Below are 24573 nucleotides of genomic sequence, written 5' to 3' on the forward strand. Positions count from 1 at the left end.
AATTAATGGATGATGTTGAACAACTGGATGATGATTTTGATCTTGATGAAGATGTAGAAAATGAATAGAATTGGTGGGGGGGGGGGTCCGATCTGGGCTTGTGGGGGGGGGGGGGGGATTGGTCAGATAGAATTCGACATCCCGAACAACTTTGCCCAAGACAGTAACCCTCTAGGACTTCAATTGGCGGAGATATATTTTTGGCTACCAGTTTGCATGGAGATGCCCCATAGTGGATGCGGCGATATAAGGGTGATAATGGATTTATGGGAAAAATTTCATGATCATATTTTAAAAACCAGCCATACAAATTTTGTGGATTGACCCAATTTAGGGGTGCCTCAGAGTGCTCAAAATTATGATTTTCTACCCTAAAAAATCACTTTTGGGGGCCAAAATAAACCGGAAAATCGAAATTTTAATTATGATGTTAAATGACTCAAAATGCATAAAATGATGTGATCTGGTGTTGGTGGTTTAATTTTCGCAAGTCAGTTTTTGGACCAATTTACAAAATGTATATGTATGTTTTTAAAATTCGACATGACTCATTTGGTTGCCACCCTGGTGTATATCTTATGTTAAATTTGATAAATAAAATTCCGCCAAACCAAATATTCTCATACTTTCTCTGTACTTTAAGTGCTCGTCCAACTTTAATGTTTCCTACCGAAAACTACCGAATACAGCTGACAGACATCTGGAAATGAACAGTTTGGCCAACAGAAGCTGAGTAAAGGAATTTTCCTACGAACCGTGCCCTGCGCATCGCCGAAAGCGCAGGTCAAAACAAACAACGGAAACTGGAGCCGAGTTCGGGAAGCCTTTGCTAGCGTCCCCACCCGAAGTGATACAGCGAGCAACAAGTGGAAACCGGAAGTCCGTGCTAGCGGGCGGGTGATGCCGGAAAATATTCCGATGGGTGGTTAGTCGTTGGGAAATCTTTGGCTCAGTAGCATCGAAACTTCCGTCCGCGTCGGTTGAAAATTTCTTCGCTCTGATTTTCCGCCATCTGCAGTACGGCTGATTGACCGGTCTTGAAAGTTGATGAGTTTTGGCCTCTCTCGTGGGTGTGTGCGTATTTATTGGGTTTGTGGGGGTGGAGTTGCTTTAAGGATTTCCTTTTCCGGCTGCTTTGGCGGCAAGTACACTTGAATGGGAGTGTGATTTTTCTAGACCCAGCACGTGTTTCCGGTACGGTAGGCGAAGTATTGTTGATTCAGTTCGGATATCAATAATTTCCCTGCGGGGTTCTGGCCGAAATCAGACCTTGGAGCGAGAAGAAATAACACCAATCATCTTAGTCGGACCAGTTGAAGGATAACGAATGACATTTTTCTATGTCAGCTGGATACAGCCAGACGGTGCCCGTTTGAGAGTGTGAAATTCGTGTGCTTTTTTTTTATTTATTTTAGTGAGATTAAGTCCCAAAGGAATCAATTGTGTAAGGTAAGCAAAACTGATGATGAAAATATACAGACGTCATATTTCACCAATTTCCACCCTTTTTTATACGGTGTAAGGTAAAGTATAAATTTAAGAAGCTAAATACATAAATTTCTACACTGCTTCTGATTTATTTAACGACATAAAATTTATTGTAAACCTATTCCTATTAATACAAATCATTCTCTTAATTTTTAATTTAATAAAAGATGTAAGATTTCAATTCCTGAAATTAATTTAGTTTGAATTTGTTCCCTACTTTAATCAATCGTGTTTGTCACACGCTTTAAAAATGAATTGACAAAGTCGAACAAACACCAGTGATTCATTTTATGTAATAAGTGATTGTGAAGAAGAATTTAAAGCGAAACAAAATATTGGCAGGAAAAATTGACAAAACATTGCTGCCTCCCACTCATGGGAAACCAAGTTATTACAATGGTGCATTATTTTTTCCACATCCTGTTGCCATGTCATGAATACAGACGAAAGTACCCGTAAATATGTCATGAGCTGGCAGTCGTTTGATCTTAAATTAAATAAGCTATTAAGAATCCTCGTTTGTTGTTTATGAATGATGTGGTTGATATTTATATGAATGAAAACAAATTACGAGATTAAATTCATGAATCGATTCTTTCAAAAGATTTTTTTTCATGTTAATGTATGTACACTCGCACTAGTTTGCATAATAACTTTTTTCTAATCTAATTTTGTTTCGTGAAAAACTTTCTCAAGCAATATTCAGTGCAAATGATGTAAGCTTGAAAAGTTTAAGTTGGTTGCAGACTGGTAAAAAAAAATTTATGCGTGATTTATTATCTAAGCATCATGTATATGTAAATATTCGATTTTTATTCTGTTACCTATGAAAGATGGGACGTTACAAAAATTACTTTTTCAAACAAAATCATCAATTGTCAAATTCGATGAAATTCAATGTACTTGAGAACTGCAACTAAATACTCTGGAAAAGCTAAATTTTTATTTCTGATTCCACTTCGAAGTTGTCGACGGTCACCCCATTTTTTCTTAAATGGTCTTTACTTCAGTTTTTCTTAATGAAAGGCGAGGCGGGCCAAATTTAGAAATGAGGTTTGTCTGCGAACCAAAAAATATTTTTAATCATGTTTTTTTTCTTTTGATTTTTAATAAATATTTTTTTAGACTCTACTCCCCCTTTAAAAAAATGTCATGCATTTAAGTAGTTGGTATCGATTTATGGTTTTCTACATGCTTATAGTTTTCCAAGTGTTTATTAGTGATTTATGAAATGAAGGATACTTTTTTTTACTTATTTGTTTTATTTAACTCTGCGTGAAAAAATAATGACATTTTTCGTACTGGTTTTCGCAGCACTTCTTCCATTTGTAATGAGATTGGCAATAAGCTTACGTTAACGGAAAATGGCGTTGTATTGTAATGACATAAAAAATAAACTCGATAGATTCCAAAATCTTGAAAGGTACGATATTACTTTATCGTGATTATCAATTTGGTGATGTTTGGGTTTTTTGAGCTGTTTAATAAATTTATACGTTAAATAGTTCCCGCGTAGTTTTCAAGTCCAATGAAGCGACTTTTAACTGCCTCCAAAATAATGATTTATTATTTGATTCAAATTTCAAAGAGCAAAAATTTATAGAATCGTTTATAATATTGACATTTTTTTTTATAAGGAGTTTTCAAATATTATAACCTTGCTCTGTTATATAAGATTACATTTTTCTTCTTTCATGACATTGATCTAATAAAAACTTCGCGGGCCACAAATAATCTTTTGCGGGCCAAATGTGGCATGTTTTAGATGGTTGTAAAAATGTTTGGAATATAGTTTTTTAAAAAAATTGCATTTTCATGAATCGGACAGTTCGAAGCATTACACGGCTTTGGGTGTTAGTTCTAGGTTATAAAGCTTTGAGGTCAAACGTCAAACAAACAGATGTTAAAATTTCCCGCAAGATTTCTTTCAAGTAGAAAAGGGCTCTGGGTTGAAGTTTAATTGGACGTTATCGATACCTTAAGCATATCAACACTGAAATATGAACGAAAAAAAAATCAAAGATTGCCAGATTTTTTCCCGCTCGTACCGTTTATGCGAATTCGAGCTTTTTTTTTATCTAAAAACCTAGCAAGATCCAGACAGTTCATTTCAATATGTTCAAATCAAAATTTGGAAAAACCCAAGAATAATCCAATTGAAATTTAGAAGAAAACACATGAATCTTTTTTTTATCGATTCAATTTGGCGGATTTTGAATCTTAATTTTTGCTTTCAAAACATTGTCCATGTTTATTTTGATAAAACTTGAATAAGTTTTCTTTTCAAAACATGGATAAAAAGTTCGTCTAGGTTAGGGATACCATAAGTACTCTTTTTCAATCGAGAAAAGAGCGTACTATTCTTTTTGTGAAATTTTACGAATTGTACTCTTTTTTATTAGGGCCTTTTTTATCATAAACATTAAACTTGTTTATTTCAGTTTAGGAAGCATGATTTCCGCATCTTATACAAGAAATACGAAAGAAATACAACTTACGAGAACCTTCAATACCTTACCCTTATATCCCGTATTCGTGAAGGAATCTTTAAATCGTTATTTATGCGCCTTTGAGTATGCAATATACCCCCGATCAGCTATCAAAGAGCACAAAACCAATATGTATATCAAATGCTTCGTAGTGTATAAATCTCACATATTGTTTGTTAAAGGAAATGTACGCGCCGAAAATCTCTTTTTGAAATCAAGTATTTTATCGTGTTTGTGGGGTTTGTCAGCATAACATCAATACTACTTTTGCTTCGAACACACCAAATAGGAATATTTAGCTCCTGACTATTCCCTTTTCATTATTTGAATAATATTTGAGGAAAAAATTTATAATTGTCATGTACGTCATACCTAAGCTTGCTAGATTACTTTTTTCCTAAAAAAGCTGGCTCAATCCGGGCATAAGATTTTAAAAATTTCAATAAAAAAAACGGGCGATATCCGGGTAAAACTAAACAAAACCTAGACTTTTCTTATGAAAATTCAAGTGAAAATGAACATAAGAAAAAATATTTTTCATTGAGTAACATCAGCGGTGCTCAATGCAAATTTTACATTTTCGTGTATTTCGATGAACAAGTTCAAAAAATCGTACATTATTTAAAAATTTAGCTTTGGTTTGCATTTTGTTCAGATTTTGGATAAATCCGATCATTTTTCTTCGATATCTGGGAAACCACACCGGACCGGGCTTTTTCTTTTTTTTTCCATGAAATATCGGACAAGCCAAGATAAAACCAGGCAGTCTGGAATGCTTACTACTTCCAAGAAATTGGTAGTATTTGAATGACTTTAAATTACTTCTTTCGTTTTCTTTTGAAATTATTAATTTTTCCTTACTCTTTTGATTTTTTTTACAACTGTACATTTTTTGCATAGCGGGATATGGTAACCCTAGTCTAGGGGGCTTAGCGGTTAGCGTGCTAAAACAATAATCGCTATTCCAATGGTGGCATGGGTTCGATTCCCACTTCGATACTGGGTGATTAATGTTAATTTTAAGTTGTCCGTGTTTATTTAGTCTGTAAAGCCTCAATTGACTAAGACGGTGTATGTCATTTTTTTGTCTTTTTTCACTATAGAAGAGTTTTTTTTTGGCTTCGACAAATGAAGTAACAAATAAAGGTCTAAAATTTTGTTTAAAATATCCGGGCAAGTCTGGATAAAACCGGATAATCTGTCAAGCTACTTTTATTAGTTAAGACTAACTGAGCCCGTAGACTTCTGTTTTTCCATAAATTCAGTTAGAAGGTTCAAATTTGAGTTGGTAATTTACCTGCAATTATATTTTGTTAGACCATTCTTAAGCAGCGTTACATGAATAATTCCGGAGGATTTCCCAAAACAGTAGAGAGCAAGATTTGAAAACCTTGTCAATTTCGTCAAAGGTGGTCTTCCTAGATATTTTAACTTCATTTAATTCTGTAGAAAAGGTCCACCCTTGTCCACAGCGAGGGGGTAGGGGTTTGGGTGGTCCACGTGGACATATTTCCAAAAAAATTTCTAAAAGGGAATAAATGTTAAGATGTTTAATACCGTATTTGTTTATGCCGAATGTTGCACTAGTTTTGCACTGGTGCACTACTAGGTGCTGTCAAACTGTTTGTTTATTCAGACAGTGTTGCACTGCAGTTTTGACCTGGTGTTGCACTGCCATCGGGCGGTGTTGCCCCGAAAATTTTGTCAGTGTTGCGAGAGAGCGTGTGAGTGAGTGAGGTAGCAATACACTGGCGACGATTTGTGTTTGTTTTTATCGGGTACGGTGGAACACTGAACGAGGGGAGAAAACAAAAACGGTATAAATCAAAACCTTAAAATTGCAAAGCTTTCCAGTTTAAGTTTAAACAATTAGAAGCCACCTGAAAGCAAGTGATAAATATGATAGGTAATAAAAAAATTTAAAATTTTTAAATTATTTTATAACAGAAAATGGTTATTCGTTTTTATTCAAAATTAGCCACTTCAATAACAAAAAGGCAAAAGGTAGTGTGACAAATTGGATTAAAAAAAAAAAATCAATTTTAAAGCTGTGCACGTGGACATCCGAGGAGGGTGGCAGGGGTTTGCCAAATGTCCACGCTTGTCAAAGGAGGGGCAGGAGGAAGTCAAATCTCATTTTTCTGTCCACGTGGTATCTGAACGGCCCCAAAACAGAACACATTGTTGTCGTTTTTGCTTCTCAAATAATAATGTTCTTAAAATCGTCTCGTTGCAACCCACTATTGAAAAAATTGTAACAGCCTCTGCACCTCTTCGTTATCATAACAAATTTAGAAAATAACCACATAATACTTCGACCTGCATTGATTTCTTCGTTACCGTTAAAAACTTATTATTAGGTTGATAGAGTTGTGTCTAAATTCATTTCTCGAGTTTTGTGTGTAATTTATAGTGATTTCGTATGAAACCTCTTACATGCCTTCCCCTCCTAATAATGAAATATATCATCATTTTTATAATTTGATGAAAATATTTCGAAAACTGTTCAAATTTTTTCGAACTTAACGGTAGTTTTATAAGGGACCCCCATTGTTTTGAAAATGGGCTCAGTAAAATACTTGAAGCGACTGGAAAACATGAGAAGCATTAAGATGAAAGAAATTGAAGACAAATAAAATTTTCGCTTTTGTATATCTATCAAAAACTTTAAAAATACTACTTTTCGACACAATTCTACTATTATAGTTACAAACCATCCTTGGCCCAAAAAACCTTTGGGTACCAAATTTCAGGTTAGTTTTATCATCCGTTTCGAATTGATGGGTTATATTTTGATATATAGGGAATAAAATAAGTACGAAGTCGAGAGTCAGTCTTAATATCTTTCATAAGTTTGGAAAAAATGGTTAAAGGGCATAAAAACAAAAACCGAAATAGTAGGAGAGATAAGGGCATAATGGCCACCTTAAGGCAGACGCTTGTTTAATGTATGTGTTGTTTATCCACCATGGGTGCACGGATTCACCGCAGTTTCTGCCTAAGTATGGGCTCACATGCATTTTTAGATTATTAGGTTCGACAGATCTCCAATGCAACGCGTACACCATACCCGGACCCCATGGCTTTGTATGAACTGTTATGGAGTGAATGTATTGTGTTGGTGTAAGTTTATTTTGGAAGAACGAGTCAATCAGGTGGGCTAGTTTACTTACAGGTATTCCGGCATCCGTTTATATACCTGGCCAGCTGGCAACTGATTGAACATTCTTATTATATAGTCAGTTATATGAGAAAACACATCTTACCTGTCGGCCACTTACGGGATTCGAACCCAAAAGTTTTCTTGCCGATATCGGGGATCGAACCCAGTACGCCTGGCATACCAAAACCAGACTCGCGCCAGTCTATCCACTAGACCACATCGGCGCTCACCTTAAGGCAGACGCTTATTTAACTATAGAAAACAGCTATAATATGTGACTTAAATCGTTGTTTCGTGTTCAGACACTAAAAAAGTCTATTTCTTAACTGGACTATACTTGAAAAGGTAGATGAAAACGGTGTAAAATGCATTTTAATTTTTTTTTCCGAAAGCTGAAAATCAGTCACTGTAGTGGCATAATGAGAACCCCCACTGGGGCAGTATAAGCATCATAAATCGGGGCACTATCAGCGTTTTCTGCCGTGGAATGTAGCAACGAATTTCACTCGATGAAGTCAACTGAATAACAGAGCTACAGCTTAACTTGTTTCGACTGACGATTTGGCCTATTGGTTAGATGCCGGAGAGGTAATCAGTAGGCTCGAGTTCAATACCTGTTCGAGGTGATTTTTTTTTTCATTCACCATTCATGATCGATGCATTTTACAGTAAACGATGATGCGTAGATCCATCAAACAAAGCAATACTAAAATAATGTATGACTTTTTGTAGAACACAAGCAATTCACACACACTAATACATTATGTTTTTGGTGCTTTGCATCACCCGCTAAGATGCTACTAGTCATGCAATGCAACAATCAAAATAATCGATCATGAATGGTAAATGATAAAAAATTCTCCTCGAACAGGAATCGTTTTCGAGCCTACTGGTTACCTCACCGACATTTAACCAATAGGCCAAATCGACAGATGTAAACGAGGCAAGCTGTAGCTTTATCATTCAGTTGACTACATCGGGTTGAAATCGCTGCTAGATGCTACGGCAGAAAACGTTCATCGTGCCCCGAATAATAGTGCTCTGTTTACCCCGAGTCAACAAGTTAAAGTAAAAACGTGTTTTAAAATTGATTATAGTGAAAAACCAAAAATTTAATGATGGTGAAAATTGAGAAACAATATGTTCATCATGTTGCAGTGCGCACATTATAGATTAAGATCATTTAACGATCATAATTTCTTATTTTCCAGTGCTCAAAAATTATAATATTTTCGTCACTTGAGAACCGAGTTGGTTTTTCTAAAATATTTCTGTAAACATGATAAGGAGTTTTCTTTTTTGCTGAAAAATTGATAGGAATTCGGAACTAATCCTCATGAAAATTTATTTAAGAAAATACGTACTTGTGTAGAAAAGTGGAATGCTTACTATGCCCCGGGTGCTCTTTTTGCCCTAATCTCCCCTACCGTCAACTGGGGCAAAATGCAACACTTTTCAATTTCAATGGCTTCTGAAAAACATATGTTCACAGTTAATCATACCCCTCATGCATAAAAAGTTAGGTTGATGGGACATTAAATTGGCGTAAGCAGAAAAATTATTGGTTTCTTTAGTTATTTTTATTTTTTTTAAACATGTGATTTTCACCGTTCTCAGAAAATGAGGTAACTTGCAAAAAAACTTTTTTTTATGTAAAATATTATGGAAACGTATGAAAATTTTAAGTTTTGATAAATTTGCGATGCTTTAAAGACCATTATGCATGCTAACACCACTTGCAGCGTTTTTTTACTGTCAAAACAAGTTTTCACTTTTTTTCTGAAAATAAGGATGCTGAACACATTCAGGAGTAAAACAATGCTACAAAAAAAATCTACCAGCTGAAATCATAAAAATAAATGATTGGATGGGGTAAATTTCAATGGTGACAATCGCGAGATGCAAAACAATAATATTTCAGCATATGTAAACGAGATTTACAAGGTGTTTCTCTGATTTGCATTTTGTCGAATTTTACCTCAGACAGGTAACTGAATTATAAAAATATTTATTCAAACAAAAAAAAATGAGTGATGGTTTGAGAAATATTTTTACACCAACAGTGTTGGTATTAATTGAGGAAACCTATAAAAAGTTTGTAGGTTATATTATTAAACCAATCCGTCAAACTGGGTAAAGTTTTTTACGGCATCGAAAAATGTTTAAAATTGTATATTTTTTGCTCGATTCTTTAACCTCTATATGATAATCAAAATCTTTAAAAAACTAGCATAAGATGCGAGAAATTTTGTCATCATCATTTTGTAATGATTAAATGATAACTTTATCACATAACATTAAATTTAAAATTGAATCAGTGTGGTGTTATATAAATGTCGTATCTAACATCGCTGTTGCATGATGCCCCATTTGACGGTACTGATAATAAAGTTCTCTAACCCCTCTGTGGTTATGCAATTTTGTTTTAAAAAAATCTGGAACGATAAAGTTTTTCATAGAACTTCTACGAATTTTTCATCGAAAAAATTGGGGTTTAGAGAGTTAACTACTAGCACGATTTATTTGATTAACCAATCAATATAATAGAGAAATTTAGGTAGGTATTTGCCACAAATTGTTTCCTCTTACGTACTCATCGAGAATTTCTAGATTTATTTGGTCAGCTCGTTTTGGTTTACTCTGATGATGCTTCTGAATTTCCATGAAATTTATCTCAAATTGATATGTTGGCTGAACAAATTTTTGGAAATAGTAGGTTTGCGTGGGCGTAATATTGTTTAACAACACCCCATAATGGCGCCGTTCATGAAACGAAACCACTCAAATGTCACCGCTGAAGCCCAATTTAATCAAATATAAACCGAAAAATTAATATACGATTACTTCTCTTCTCGGCAGCCATTCAGCCAGCCATCGGCCAGGGCAGCTCGACAAATGCGGCGCGGTCGTCGATGCCTGGCGCCATCCTCCCAATCGCATATGCTAATGCGGGGGCGTCACTCGTCGGAATGCTTCAACTGACTCGACTGCCAGCAGCAACGATAAATATTCGGCGAAAACATAAGGTCGCCACGAAATAAACTTCCCGGGAAAGGCTTCCATCAGCCTGGAGAGGAACAAAGTGGTTCCGGGGCAAATATCGTAATCAGTTTGGCTAAACCACCACCGACATGACGACTTCAACAGTGAATAAGTAAACGAATCCGGAATCCGGAGAGTGGTATAAAATTACGATTCTTTTTTCTTCATCTCGTCGGTTGTGGATTGATCTCTGCGTTTCTGCGCTAACGCAGCGAAATTCGCAGCTGTCTTTGTTGTTCTCGAGTATGTTATGAGATATTTCAAAGATCAAACGGCTTTTCGAATATGTGAAAAAGTTCTTTAATCAACCCATATCTGGGAACGTACGTTATTAATGCTGGATATGTCTGAGTCTGTTCGTGTCTGTGTGTTGGTGTTGAACTTGAATAAAGTTCGGGAAAGCGAAGAACCAGCAGTAACCAAAATAAATCTCGAGTGAGGAAATTACTTGCCCTGAGGTATAAGCCCAACGAAAATGGATGGAAAGTGATCTTTTTTGCTTCTGGTTTTCTCCGGCGCGAAGTGTTAGGGGAGGAGCGGGCTATATGCGCCTATTAAGCAGAACACTGATTTAATCAAATATCACATCGAATATGTGTACAAAAACTATATACACGTGTGCAAGCATCTGTTTTCTATACAATGGAGTAATTTTAATTTTAACATTTTCATCTGTTTCCAAGAAAACGATTTTATTGTAAGTGTTGTCTAAAATGCCGAACCTCAAACCGTGCGGGCTAAATGCGCCTATTTATGTGTTGAACAAAATTTCTGTTTTTTGGGAAATATTTCTGTATAATTTCATTGAAACTGCTAGAAGGTAATAATTTATGTACGACAAAGCTGAAGTTTTATAAAAATCTATGTATATTATAATTTTAAAGAATAAAACGAAAGTTAGGGTTGCCATACTATGGAGGCAGTTCTTCCATGAGAAAAACTTTATCAAATCTGTTTTTAGATCTTCAATTCTCTCTTAAGATGTTATTCAGAGCTTAGATTTGAAGGTTCAGTGATAAAAATCATTTATTTATTCTATTTAACCTGTTATTTTAAGATGGAGGCATTTTACAAACATGATGGGGGCATACAAAAACACTCTATTATTCCACTATATAATCATTTTTAAACGTCCACAAAAGCTCAAATATGTTTAATTTCTTAAGTTCATTTGAGTAAGAAACTAAAACCATTCTAGTTTTTGTTTTAAACTTCTTCACGTATAATTTTTAAAAGTCGAAATATTACATCAAAATTTATCAAAACCTTGTATGATTTTTTAAATTTTTATGAGTTTGTATATTCATAAAATTCTTTCTTGCCTTATGTTCTAAGCGTTTCGCCCTCAAAATGCATTGGTCAGATAAGCTGTCTAGTCAGCCATTTCATCAAACAGCCGTAGGGTCATTTAACCCGATAGGCCCATTTAGGAAACCTTTCCCCTACAGTGAATTCAACCCAAGAAGATTAATGGACGCGGTGGTTCCATTCAACGGATGGTGTTGTGACTTTCCTGCACGTGGATGGAAAGAAGATGGAAAGATAAATTTCCTGCAGTGTTTGGTTCCAACTGTTGAATTTCCCTAATACGTTATTCTTGAAGTTTGAGAGAGTCCCGAATGAACTATCGTCGATCTAAGGCAGTGAAAAGATAGCACTGAAAACAAATAAACAGAAGAGGTGAGACTGCGTGGAAAACTTGGGAAATTTACTCAGGTGATTGAAGGAAATTGAAGAGAAAAGCGTTTCGTTAAATGGATTTGTTGTTCGCGCTTGATAGATATCATTGAAACCGCTTCAAACCTGCAGATGGAGAACGCGTTTACCGAATGTGTTTCAACAGGTTATTTTAAATATTCTAGCTGTGACCTACTTTTTTCAAGACAAGGATTGAATTCATTGCTGGTAGATTAACAAATTGATACCACTCTACTATAGTTATGAGTTTCTGGGATCTCAAAATGATATAAGGCGGCATCCATAAATAACGTTAAGCCAGAAACTGTGTTTCTTTGTTTTTCTATTCCATTTCTTATCATTATAAAACTTTCTAAAGAGTTTTGATGTTTTCAGGTTAACGGTTTATTATGAACTAACTTTTAAAGTACAACTTGTTCCTATTTATAGGCCAGACCCTGTTTACAGTAGTAACAAGTTACTATGGTTGTTATGATGAACATACTTGAAACATCTAATCAACTGTTTACTAAGAGCAAGTTCACTGGTGTTGGGAAAAAGTGGTAGAAATTTTGACATTTTGAAAATTTTACCATGCAATTTCATCTATTTCAGCCGTATGTGGTAGAAATATTGCTATTTTTGCATCACAGCATGCGAAAATACAACACGTGTCGTAAAAAAACTAGAAGGCCACAGATCTTGAAAATGTTTTTGCATGGCAAAATTTTCAAAATGTGCCGTAATGGTCGAAATTTCTACCACTTTTTTCAAACACCAGTGAACTTGCTCTAAAACTTTAACTTTAACACCCCGTCTCAGTTGATGCCTTCTGATCCAATCTTCGATCTTAATGTAATGTAACTTCAGCAGGAAGTGATTTATTGAGAAGATCAGCTTGTTGTTCTTGAGTGGATACGTAAATCAGTTGTACTCGTCCTTCAGCTACAGCGTCTCGAACAAAATGAAACTTTCCGTCTATATGCTTCACTCGTTTGGATTCCTCTTTTTGAGCCACAGCTATTGCGCCCTTATTGTCTTCGAAAATAGGAACAGTCCGCTCAACCATATAGATTCGCTTACACAGCTGCTCATGGCAACGTATTCTGCTTCTGTAGATGACATCGCAACCGTACCTTGCTTCTTGGACGACCATGCCACAGTGCAGTTGAAAACCTTTAGCAGGAATCTAGAGACACACTTTCGGTCCACTTCGTCACTGGTATAATCAGAGTCCACGTATCCGACCAATGCATGGGGGCATATGAGCTTCTCTTTTGTATACCAGTTTGAGATTCTTTGTGCCTTGTAGGTACCTTAAGACACGTTTGGCACACCTCCAGTGTTCAGGTCCTGCTACATCTTGGAACCGTGAAAGATACCCAACGATGAAACAAATATCAGGTCTCGTTCCCAACATGATGTACATCAAGCTTCCGATAAGCTCACGATAAGGATACTCGCACCTCTCCTCCGTTCTCGAAAGCTGTAGTTTCACTCCGGCTGGCGTCTTTGCAGTTTTGCAGTCGTCTATCCCAAAACGCGCAATCGTCTTGTCGATGAGATTCGTTTGGGAAAGCTCCATTGACCCCGTTGCTCGATTTCTTTCGATCTTTATTCCCAGAGAATGTCGGTCATTTCAAATTCCTCTGCAAACATTCGCTTAACGGCTTCTATCACATTGGAACTTCTAGCCGCAATCAACATGTCATCCACGTAAACGATAACGTAGACGATTTCTTCCCCTCTCGTTCGGACATAGAGACAGACTCAGAGATGCCATTCTCTACCGAGAAAGACGGAGTACGGAGAATAAACCACCCCCGTGCGATAGCTGCAAATCACCCGGGTGAGATTTTTTGTTTCTCTCCACACATTATTCGCACCCCGGTTTCGAAAGCCACACACACCAAATTTCAATAGCACCGGCGTGCGACAATTTGTCACCGTAGAGGTAAACTCAACAAGCCAAGCCAGCTGCCGTCGCTGTCGCTCTCCGTGGTGAAAACATTTTTTCACTGTAGTGTGTGTTCGCTCTGTCGTGTTGTTTTTCAGATTCTCTACAGAGGTTCGGTTAAAAATATCTGCGGTGCGTTTCAGAGAATCTCTACCGAGAATCGAAAACCGCCCAACAAACATTTTTGCTGATTAAAAACGCCAATTCTCTGATCGTATGCTGTTTTGAGGTGCTGATTGCTGTTTCAGCTTTCTTGCTGAAGAAAGAAATATTTCAGCGCTATTTCAGCGTATAAGGAAGTTTTATTTCAGCCAATAGAAAGTAGGGGAAAATTGGCTGAAGAATAACTCGTTCAGCCTTTGTCCAACCATTTTTGACACCTTCAAATTTGACAACCGTCAGCTGTACAAGGGTAGCTTCGAAAGCGTCTTTCAGCAATATCAAACTTTTTGTTATTCATGACGAATCAACATAATTATCTTGTGAATCGTCTAATGATTCGAAATTTCTCATTTTGCATGATAAAATGGTATTGCCGGAAAATTTACATTTTAATTCTCGTAGTCATTTCAATTTCTTCATATGAAATTGACTTTGGTTGAGAAATATTTTGGTCGCTTAAGAGCGACACTTTTCTGTTCCTTCGCAGAATGCATGGTTGGTTCTGCCTTCTGCAGCATGAGACCAACAAGTCGTAGGTTCAAAGTTCGAGACAAGTTCAAATGAAGAAAAAATAACACGGGAGGGGAAAATTAGCTGGCAAACATCGGGCATACATCGGTCAGCATTCTTTTTGTTTTTTTTTTTGTTGCTCCGTCAATTGACGTTTCATGTGGTTTCATGTCATCTTCGCTGATTAATTTCTCCAGATCTCGATGTTTAAGGGCTGAACAGCAGCTTCTCTCTGAATTTGGGTTGCCTTCTTTCAGCAAGATAGCTGATTTAAAATTAGAACTAAACAATGTTTCAGCGGTTGTTCAGCAAAAAATGTTTGTTGGGCGAGATCTTCGGTGATTCTCTGTAGAGAAATTGCCAGCCTGGAGACAGTAGTCGTAACGTGACCACACAAAACCTTGCTTCTGCATAAATGAGTTGAAACGACTGTTCCAACAACGTGGAGACTGCTTCAGGCCATAAAGGGAACGGGATAGTTCGCAGACTTCATGGGGCTTTGAGGGAACCCCTTCCGGTACCTCCATGTACACCTTTTCTGCAAGCACACCATTAAGGAACGCGGTTCGGACATTCATTTGGTGTATTTCGAAATTTCGCATGTTTGCCACAGCCAAAATCATCCGTATCGTAGTTAGCCTCGCCACCGGAGCAAATGTTTCTTCAAAGTCGATGTGCTTTCGCTGCATGTACCCTTTCGCCACCAATCTTGCTTTATAGCGAACCGGACTTCCATCCGCATCGGTCTTCAACGTAAACACCCATTTGCTCGGAACAGGAATCGAAGTAACCGGCCTTTTTACGATTTTCCAAGTCTGGTTACGCTCCAACGACCTCAGTTCGTCCCGAACCGCTTCAAGCCATTTGTCTTTATCCGGGTTTTTCTGGATGTCAGCATATGACGTGGGAAGAACCGGAGGGAGATTTTCTACAGCAGAAACGGTACCATATGATGTCCGATATGATGATCCGAATCGTGTCCACCTGGTTCACCTGTCGTTTCGTACAACGGTTCTTCGGGAGCCACGACAACCTCAGTCCTAGGAGCAAATTCTCTCGATTCAACCGATACTTCCCCCTCTTGCTCTAGTGACTGGGGAATTACTATCGGAATAGTCAGTTCTTGGAAATTTACCTCGTGCAGCTTATCTTTAAAGGGGAATGCCATCTCGTTGAACCTTACATCCCGTGCGACGAATGTCTTCCTGTTTCTATGATCCCATAGGCGGTATCCATTAGGAGCATACCCAAGCATAGTGCATCGGTGTCCAGTTGGGTCCAATTTGCCTCGCTTCTGCTTAGGAATCGATGAATACGTCGCACAGCCAAAAATTCGTAATTTCTCAACGTCAGGCTTTTCACCGTGCCACATTTCAGCAGGAACCTTCCCGTTCTGGTGGGGCTTCTATTGATTACGTAAAGCGCATTGAACATTGCCTCGCCCCACAAGTACTTCGATGCTCCAGATGTAGTCAGCATTGCTCGTATCTTTTCGATTATCGTTCGATTTAATCTTTCGGCTACCCCGTTATGCTGCGGTGTGTATCCAGCCGTGGGCTCCACCATAATACCACGCTGCTCGTAGTACTCCAGTTGTTGCTTACTGAAGTACTCCCATCCAAGATCGCACCTTAAGCTCGCAATTCGGACTCCAAACTTTGCCGTCGCCATCGATTCGGAAATCTTGAAATAATCAAAAACCTGATCTTTTCGTTTTATTAGATAAACCACAGCAAAATGAGTGTAGTCATCTATTAAAGAGACAAAATACTGGAACCCATCGTAAGTTGCTGGCGTGATCCTTCCACAGACATCCGTATGGATTCTCTCTAGTGGTCTTATCGTAGCTGGTCTGGAACCTTTGAATGGCATTCGGCTCAAATTACTTTCTACACATTCATCACAAAAGGTTTCGTCGCCTTTCAAATCGCTAATTCCGCTGACCATCGTCGACTGCTGCAGCTTCTTCACATTTCTGTAGCTCAAATGACCAAAATGTTTATACCACAGAACCAGTTTACCGTCACTTCCATCTCGAGTTGCCAATGCCGTTCCAGTTTTCACTTCCTTCATGTGGACGTAGAATAGATTCCCTTCCATAATAGCCTCGGCTATGACTCGGCCATCTTTCCGAATGACAGCCCGATCTGGTTGGAATTCGACTTTCACTCCGACTTGAAGCAACGCAGCCAAAGAAAGCTAGTTGAATTGCAAACTTGGCACATATAACACGTTGCACAGCTTCAATGGAACCTTCCGGGTTGATGTTTCGACTGTTCCTCTGATGACCCCTTCTTTCGTGACCACCATATGTCCCTGATTCTTTGCGCTTTCAATACCAAGTGGGATCTCAAAATCGACCAAGCTTGAGAAATCTTTGCAAGCCATGTGCCTGCTGGCACCGGAATCGAGGATCCAAATCAGTCCTTTTCCGTTTGATTTTCTTAGGATTTTTGGACTGACCGAAAACTCCACATCCAAAACACTTCCCAGCGAACTTCCTTTTCCTCTCCATTGACTTGTGGGCCTTCGTTGCCAGAACCGTATTTTCAATATTAGTTCCAGATCCTGGTTCACCGTCACGACCACTTCGCTTCTGTTCTTCCGCCAATATACGCGCCTTCACATTTTCGAGTTGGATCTCACCATCCGGAAGATTCTCCAACGCCGTTGTGACCACATCGTATGACGCCGGGAGCGAAATGAATAACTGGCTCACCTGGTCCAGTTCCGTCAGGGTGGCCCCAGCGTCCTTGAGCTGCCGAACCAATGCGTCGAAATTTCGGAAGTGGTCCTTAAGAGCGGTTCCTTCATCCATCCGTAGAAGAGCCAGGGATCGTCGAATGTAGGTTTGAGCGGCAAACTTTTTCTTCGAAAACGTATTGGCCAACGAGGTCCACATCGCTTTGGCGGTCGGCTTATCTCTGACGTATTCCAAGTAGCTATCGGCGATGAAAGCCACCAATAATGCCTTGGCCTTTTCGTCCATCTGTTTGAACGCCATTCTCTCAGCCGTCGCCACTGTCTCCACTGGAGGGTCCTCCTCGATGGCATCTCGTACGCCATTGGCCGGAAGCTGGGTCTCGACACGGAACTTCCACGTGTCGTACCCTTCTCCAGCAAATTGTACAATGCCCGCTTTCTTGGCGCTAGTAGCCATCTGAACCGTTCTTTTGCTTCAAGAATTTAACTATTCTTCATGAACTTACTTTTCCTTTCATCTGGACCAATAACCTAAAGAGTTTTGATGTCTTCAGGTTAACGGTTTATTATGAACTAACTTATAAAGTACAACTCGTTCCTATTTATAGGCCAGACCCTGTTTACAGTAGTAACAAGTTACTATGGTTGTTATGATGAACATACTAGAAACATCTAATCAACTGTTTACTAAGACTCTAACTTTAACACTTTCATAAACGCTTAAATTTGTTTTATTTGAGTTCATTTGTAAAAGAAACCAAAATCACCGAAGTGTTTGTTTCGAGCTTCTTTACGTATAATGATTGAAGGTCAAAATATGACATCTAAAGGTATCAAAACCTTGTATGAATTTTTAAATTTTTTGAGTTGGGAAATTAATAAAAAATCTAACCCGCTAGGCGCGTTTAGAACACTTTCTTCTACAAGCTTTCTTTTCTCATATAATGACTTCTTATATTTTTGAAGGTCTCGCGTACCGATGTTTGCCAAATATCTTCAAATATTTGTTTCTCGTGTTCAGTTTGCAGTTATTTAAATAATGAACAAATGCCTTCTATTTGTTGTCATTTGAAGAGAAAAAAAACTGTGCACAACTGTTATAAAAATAAAATTGTTGTTCCTGAATTTGTATAAAACGTCTTAATATTTTGAATAATTTCATTGATCACAGTCTTCTCCTAAGATGAAGTTCTTTCTGACAGGTGTGTTACATTGATTTTAATTGATTAAAATTTTGAAGGCTATCGCCAATTGGATTCTTCCAGTTTGCCTCCTGGCATTAGTGGTGCCTTCTTCATTTCAGGCAACGGATTATTGTGATCCTAAACTTTGTAAGAAGGATGCAACCCACGTAGCATGTAATGCCGATCCTGGGTTTGGAAACTTTCGCATATACTGGGGGCGTTTACGACGTCGATGAAATTATCAAAAATTTGACTAATGGTTGGTACAGCGAGTTTAAGCGGGCCAATCCACAATTCATTAAGGAATTTCCTAAGGACCCAAAGGGTTAGTTTCAGTATAGCCTTTGAAGACAGTGGCTCACTAAAACTATTTTTAATCACTTAATACATATTTTTTCCTTAGACCAACCTTTGGACACTTCACTCAAATTGTGGCTGATCGTTCGGACCGTGTGGGATGTGCTGTTGTTCAGTGGATCGATAAAAAGAAGACTAAGATCTACTTGGTGTCAGAGGTGCAAATGAACGTTCAGCGCAAACGTCGTCGAGAAAAAGTCGCAAGCTGATTATTTCTTGAAAAGGTTAAGATCAGCTACGACGCCTAACTTGTGGTTGGAAAAAATGAACGCATCGCAACGACGCTGTGGCACGATTGATTCAAATGACTGCATCTCTTAAGTTCATTCCGATGCTTTGCGAACAGTTCGCCTACTGATTTTAAGGCGACGTCAACCGAAGGATCCGTTCGTTTGAATTCATCGGGGATAAGTTCAAACAACCTTATCGAGATAGGGTCGTTTGAACGTTCAATTGAATGTTCACTTTTGAACGTTCAATTGAATGTTCGTCTGATGCGTTCGGCAGCCTAAGGCAAGACGCCGAGCCGTGTTTGGATGGGATGGATTATTGATATGGTGCATTGCTTGCGTGTGATGTTCGGTCGTCGCTCGACGATAGAGGGTGTCGGGTGTCTTGTAGCGCGCGGACGACTTGGTAAAGAGAATGAGGCGCAGCTACAGTTTCATTTAACGGTGCAATTTTACTGAATAAAATGCAAACCGCCCAACTACGGTTGGGCGCTTGTAAGGCTTGTAAGAGATTTTTTATTCTTTTTCATTCCATGTTAGGTTCAGAACTGAAGCAAACCGTCAAGACCCGCGAAATTTAATTCAAATTTTCAGATATCAGATTCAGATTTCAGATTTTAGATTTAGATTCCAGATTCAGATTTCAGATTCAGATTTCAGATTCAGATTTCAGATTCAGATTTCAGATTCAGATTTCAGATTCAGATTTCAGATTCAGATTTCAGATTCAGATTTCAGATTCAGATTTTCAGATTCAGATTCAGATTCAGATTTCAGATTCAGATTTCAGATTCAGATTTTAGATTCAGATTTCAGATTCAGATTTCAGATTTTAGATTTAGATTCAGATTCAGATTTCAGATTCAGATTTCAGATTCAGATTTCAGATTCAGATTTCAGATTCAGATTTCAGATTCAGATTTCAGATTCAGATTTCAGATTCAGATTTCAGATTCAGATTTCAGATTCAGATTTCAGATTCAGATTTCAGATTTTAGATTTAGATTCAGATTCAGATTTCAGATTCAGATTTCAGATTCAGATTTCAGATTCAGATTTCAGATTCAGATTTCAGATTCAGATTTCAGATTCAGATTTCAGATTCAGATTTCAGATTCAGATTTCAGATTCAGATTTCAGATTCAGATTTCAGATTCAGATTTCAGATTCAGATTTCAGATTCAGATTTCAGATTCAGATTTCAGATTCAGATTTCAGATTCAGATTCAGATTTCAGATTCAGATTTCAGATTTCAGATTTCAGATTCAGATTTCAGATGTCAGATTTCAGATTCAGATTTCAGATTCAGATTTCAGATTCAGATTTCAGATTCAGATTTCAGATTCAGATTTCAGATTCAGATTTCAGATTCAGATTTCAGATTCAGATTTCAGATTCAGATTTCAGATTCAGATTTCAGATTCAGATTTCAGATTCAGATTTCAGATTCAGATTTCAGATTCAGATTTCAGATTCAGATTTCAGATTCAGATTTCAGATTCAGATTTCAGATTCAGATTTCAGATTCAGATTTCAGATTCAGATTTCAGATTTCAGATTATTTCAGATTCAGATTTCAGATTTCAGATTGGAAATGGACTTCCCGCTCATTATGAGTTGATGTTTTACATATATGAGTTTATGTTTAACATATATGAGTTAATGAGTTGATGATTAAATATATTGAGTCCCAAATTCATGGCGTACACCATTTGATTAAGACCCGAAATCAGAAATTTGGAATTCATTTATTGGGGTTAGAATAGAAAAAATGAAAAATTTGGTAATATTTTGTTCACCAGAACTATCACTAAATGTAATGAAATGATTAACTGTTGGTGGTAGATTTTCTAACATGATTTACTTTTCAAATGCCCATTAATTTCCATATTTTTTTTCATCCCGATGGAATGAACACTTTAAATGGAAATGACGTTAGGGTTGGTGGCAAAGGGGTATAACTTATACCGTATAAGTAAATTACTTGGTAGCAAATGGGTCTGCACTTATACCCCTTTGGCTCCAAACAAAAAGTAATTTTCAGTAAGCAGGATTTTTTCAACAATATCAAAACATGAGAAAATAGCGAAATAAAATTGTGATTAAAACAGCATATGATGTTTGACAGTCGAAGATTTGTTCTAGATGGTTAACTCAATTTTTTCCATTTTGCACTTATACCCCTTTTGGCTCCAAGGGCCTCAAATATGAATCTAAAATCTTAACCCAAAATCTTAACCTTAATCCTAAAACTGAATGCTTAATATGAAACCTGAATCTGATATCTGAATCAGGATCTGAAATCTGAAATCTGAATCAAAATATGAATCTGAAATCTGAATCTGAAATCTGAATCTGAAATCTGAATCTGAAATCTGAATCTGAAATCTGAATCTGAAATCTGAATCTGAAATCTGAATCTGAAATCTGAATCTGAAATCTGAATCTGAAATCTGAATCTGAAATCTGAATCTGAAATCTGAATCTGAAATCTGAATCTGAAATCTGAATCTGAAATCTGAATCTGAAATCTGAATCTGAAATCTGAATCTGAAATCTGAATCTGAAATCTGAATCTGAAATCTGAATCTGAATCTGAAATCTGAATCTGAAATCTGAATCTGAAATCTGAATCTGAAATCTGAATCTGAAATCTGAATCTGAAATCTGAATCTGAAATCTGAATCTGAAATCTGAATCTGAAATGTGAATCTGAAATCTGAATCTGAAATCTGAATCTGAAATCTGAATCTGAAATCTGAATCTGAAATCTGAATCTGAAATCTGAATCTGAAATCTGAATCTGAAATCTGAATCTGAAATCTGAATCTGAAATCTGAATCTGAAATCTGAATCTGAAATCTGAATCTGAAATCTGAATCTGAAATCTGAATCTGAAATCTGAATCTGAAATCTGAATCTGAAATCTGAATCTGAAATCTGAATCTGAAATCTGAATCTGAAATCTGAATCTGAAATCTGAATCTGAAATCTGAATCTGAAATCTGAATCTGAAATCTGAATCTGAAATCTGAATCTGAAATCTGAATCTGAAATCTGAATCTGAAATCTGAATCTGAAATCTGAATCTGAAATCTGAATCTGGAATCTAAATCTAAAATCTGAAATCTGAATCTGAAATCTGAATCTAAAATCTGAATCTGAAATCTGAATCTGAAATCTGAATCTGAAATCTGAATCTGAAATCTGAATCTGAAATCTGAATCTGAAATCTGAATCTGAAATCTGAATCTGAAATCTGAATCTGAAATCTGAATCTGAAATCTGAATCTGAAATCTGAATCTGAAATCTGAATCTGAAATCTGAATCTGAAATCTGAATCTGAAATCTGAATCTGAAATCTGAATCTGGAATCTAAAACTAAAATCTGAAATCTGAATCTGAAATCTGAATCTAAAATCTGAATCTGAAATCTGAATCTGAAATCTGAATCTGAAATCTGAATCTGAAATCTGAATCTGAAATCTGAATCTGAAATCTGAATCTGAAATCTGAATCTGAAATCTGAATCTGAAATCTGAATCTGGAATCTAAATCTAAAATCTGAAATCTGAATCTGAAATCTGAATCTAAAATCTGAATCTGAAATCTGAATCTGAAATCTGAATCTGAAATCTGAATCTGAAATCTGAATCTGAAATCTGAATCTGAAATCTGAATCTGAAATCTGAATCTGAAATCTGAATCTGAAATCTGAATCTGAAATCTGAATCTGGAATCTAAATCTAAAATCTGAAATCTGAATCTGAAATCTGAATCTAAAATCTGAATCTGAAATCTGAATCTGAAATCTGAATCTGAAATCTGAATCTGAAATCTGAATCTGAAATCTGAATCTGAAATCTGAATCTGAAATCTGAATCTGAAATCTGAATCTGAAATCTGAATCTGAAATCTGAATCTGAAATCTGAATCTGAAATCTGAATCTGAAATCTGAATCTGGAATCTAAATCTAAAATCTGAAATCTGAATCTGATATCTGAAAATTTGAATTAAATTTCGCGGGTCTTGACGGTTTGCTTCAGTTCTGAACCTAACATGGAATGAAAAAGAATAAAAAATCTCTTACAAGCCTTACAAGCCCAACCGTAGTTGGGCGGTTTGCATTTTATTCAGTAAAATTGCACCGTTAAATGAAACTGTAGCTGCGCCTCATTCTCTTTACCAAGTCGTCCGCGCGCTACAAGACACCCGACACCCTCTATCGTCGAGCGACGACCGAACATCACACGCAAGCAATGCACCATATCAATAATCCATCCCATCCAAACACGGCTCGGCGTCTTGCCTTAGGCTGCCGAACGCATCAGACGAACATTCAATTGAACGTTCAAAAGTGAACATTCAATTGAACGTTCAAACGACCCTATCTCGATAAGGTTGTTTGAACTTATCCCCGATGAATTCAAACGAACGGATCCTTCGGTTGACGTCGCCTTAAAATCAGTAGGCGAACTTTTCGCAAAGCATCGGAATGAACTTAAGAGATGCAGTCATTTGAACCAATCGTGCCACAGCGTCGTTGCGATGCGTTCATTTGCAATCAAAAGTCGGCGTGCTATGTTCGCAAGCCGACGCTTCCGAAGATAAAGTTAGTTTGATCTGGTCGGGAAAAAGTCGAACGCTGCATGCAAAATGATGCGATGCTTTGCACCTCTGCTTGGTGTGCAACTACGCAAGAACCAACATTGTTACAAGGACCGTCTACACTTCAGGAAAGGTTGCCTCCTTATGTAAAACTGGTACCAACAAGGAATTTCCAGGCTTGTGTAGCTCCCAGGAATCGATGGATTATTCAAAGTTTGATGTAAAAGTTTAAGCTTAAACGGAAACAATTTAGACAAGAAAAAAACTTTATGAGGTCTAGAAAATATACCACGAGAAAAAAAAAGTTATAACACAAAGAAGTTGTTTTCAGTATAAAATTAGTACAAGATTTGGAAATCAGTCAAAATTAACATTTTTGCCACTCTTTTCTTCGAAATAACGCAACTTGTTCAATCCATAACTTTTTTTTCTTCCACGGTAGATTTTCTGGAAACCAAAGTAACTTTTTCTTGTCTCGTCAAGATCTTTCAAACCATACACCCACAAATAAGATTCTACTCCAGTAATGAACTTCCTAGAAGGTGAAATTATCGATAAAAAAAACTATGCCATACCGGCACTAACAATTTTTCTAATAACTGGCATTGTCCTCCTAGCGCAACCCCATTGCATATGTCTGAAGAAAAAAAAAACATATCCCATATCCCATAAAATGTTTTTCATGTTCCTCTTGAATGTAGTGGTCATACATCATGTTGCTTGGGAGCTAGAGTCTTTGTGCCAGTAGTGATTATCCAATTATGTATATCATTATGTATATCATTCAGTACAATTTTCAGCGCATTTTCGGCACAAAAATTAGCAAAATGGGCATTGGAAGATAATTTCAAGATTTAAATTAGAACATAGTAACATTAATTGAACTATCGAAAATATTTTTAATTTAAGTAAGTTCACAAGGACAATTATAAAACCCAATGTAATGTTTCGTGGATTTTTCTCAGTGTATAGGGATCAATCGAATCCAAATCGAAAATTC

At 37.0% G+C, this 24573-nt stretch overlaps 1 protein-coding gene across 6 annotated transcripts in view; it reads left to right on the plus strand.

Annotated features, from left to right (window-relative positions):
• Positions 1 to 922: 922 nt before the first annotated feature.
• Positions 923 to 24573, plus strand: part of LOC129740098 (neuropeptide F receptor) — a 138366-nt gene continuing 114715 nt past the window's right edge. For 2 of the 6 annotated variants that reach the window (XR_008736103.1, XM_055731704.1), the window contains exon 1: positions 11631 to 12025. The gene's annotated coding sequence lies outside the window, so the exon portion shown is untranslated. Of the gene's footprint in view, positions 1450 to 9999; positions 10322 to 11630; positions 12026 to 24573 lie in introns of those variants that run through there. The other 4 variants (XM_055731707.1, XM_055731706.1, XM_055731709.1 and 1 more) reach the window with 4 other exon arrangements.

Source organism: Uranotaenia lowii, chromosome 1 (assembly GCF_029784155.1).
Source record: "Uranotaenia lowii strain MFRU-FL chromosome 1, ASM2978415v1, whole genome shotgun sequence".
In the NCBI taxonomy this organism is placed as follows: domain Eukaryota; kingdom Metazoa; phylum Arthropoda; class Insecta; order Diptera; family Culicidae; genus Uranotaenia; species Uranotaenia lowii.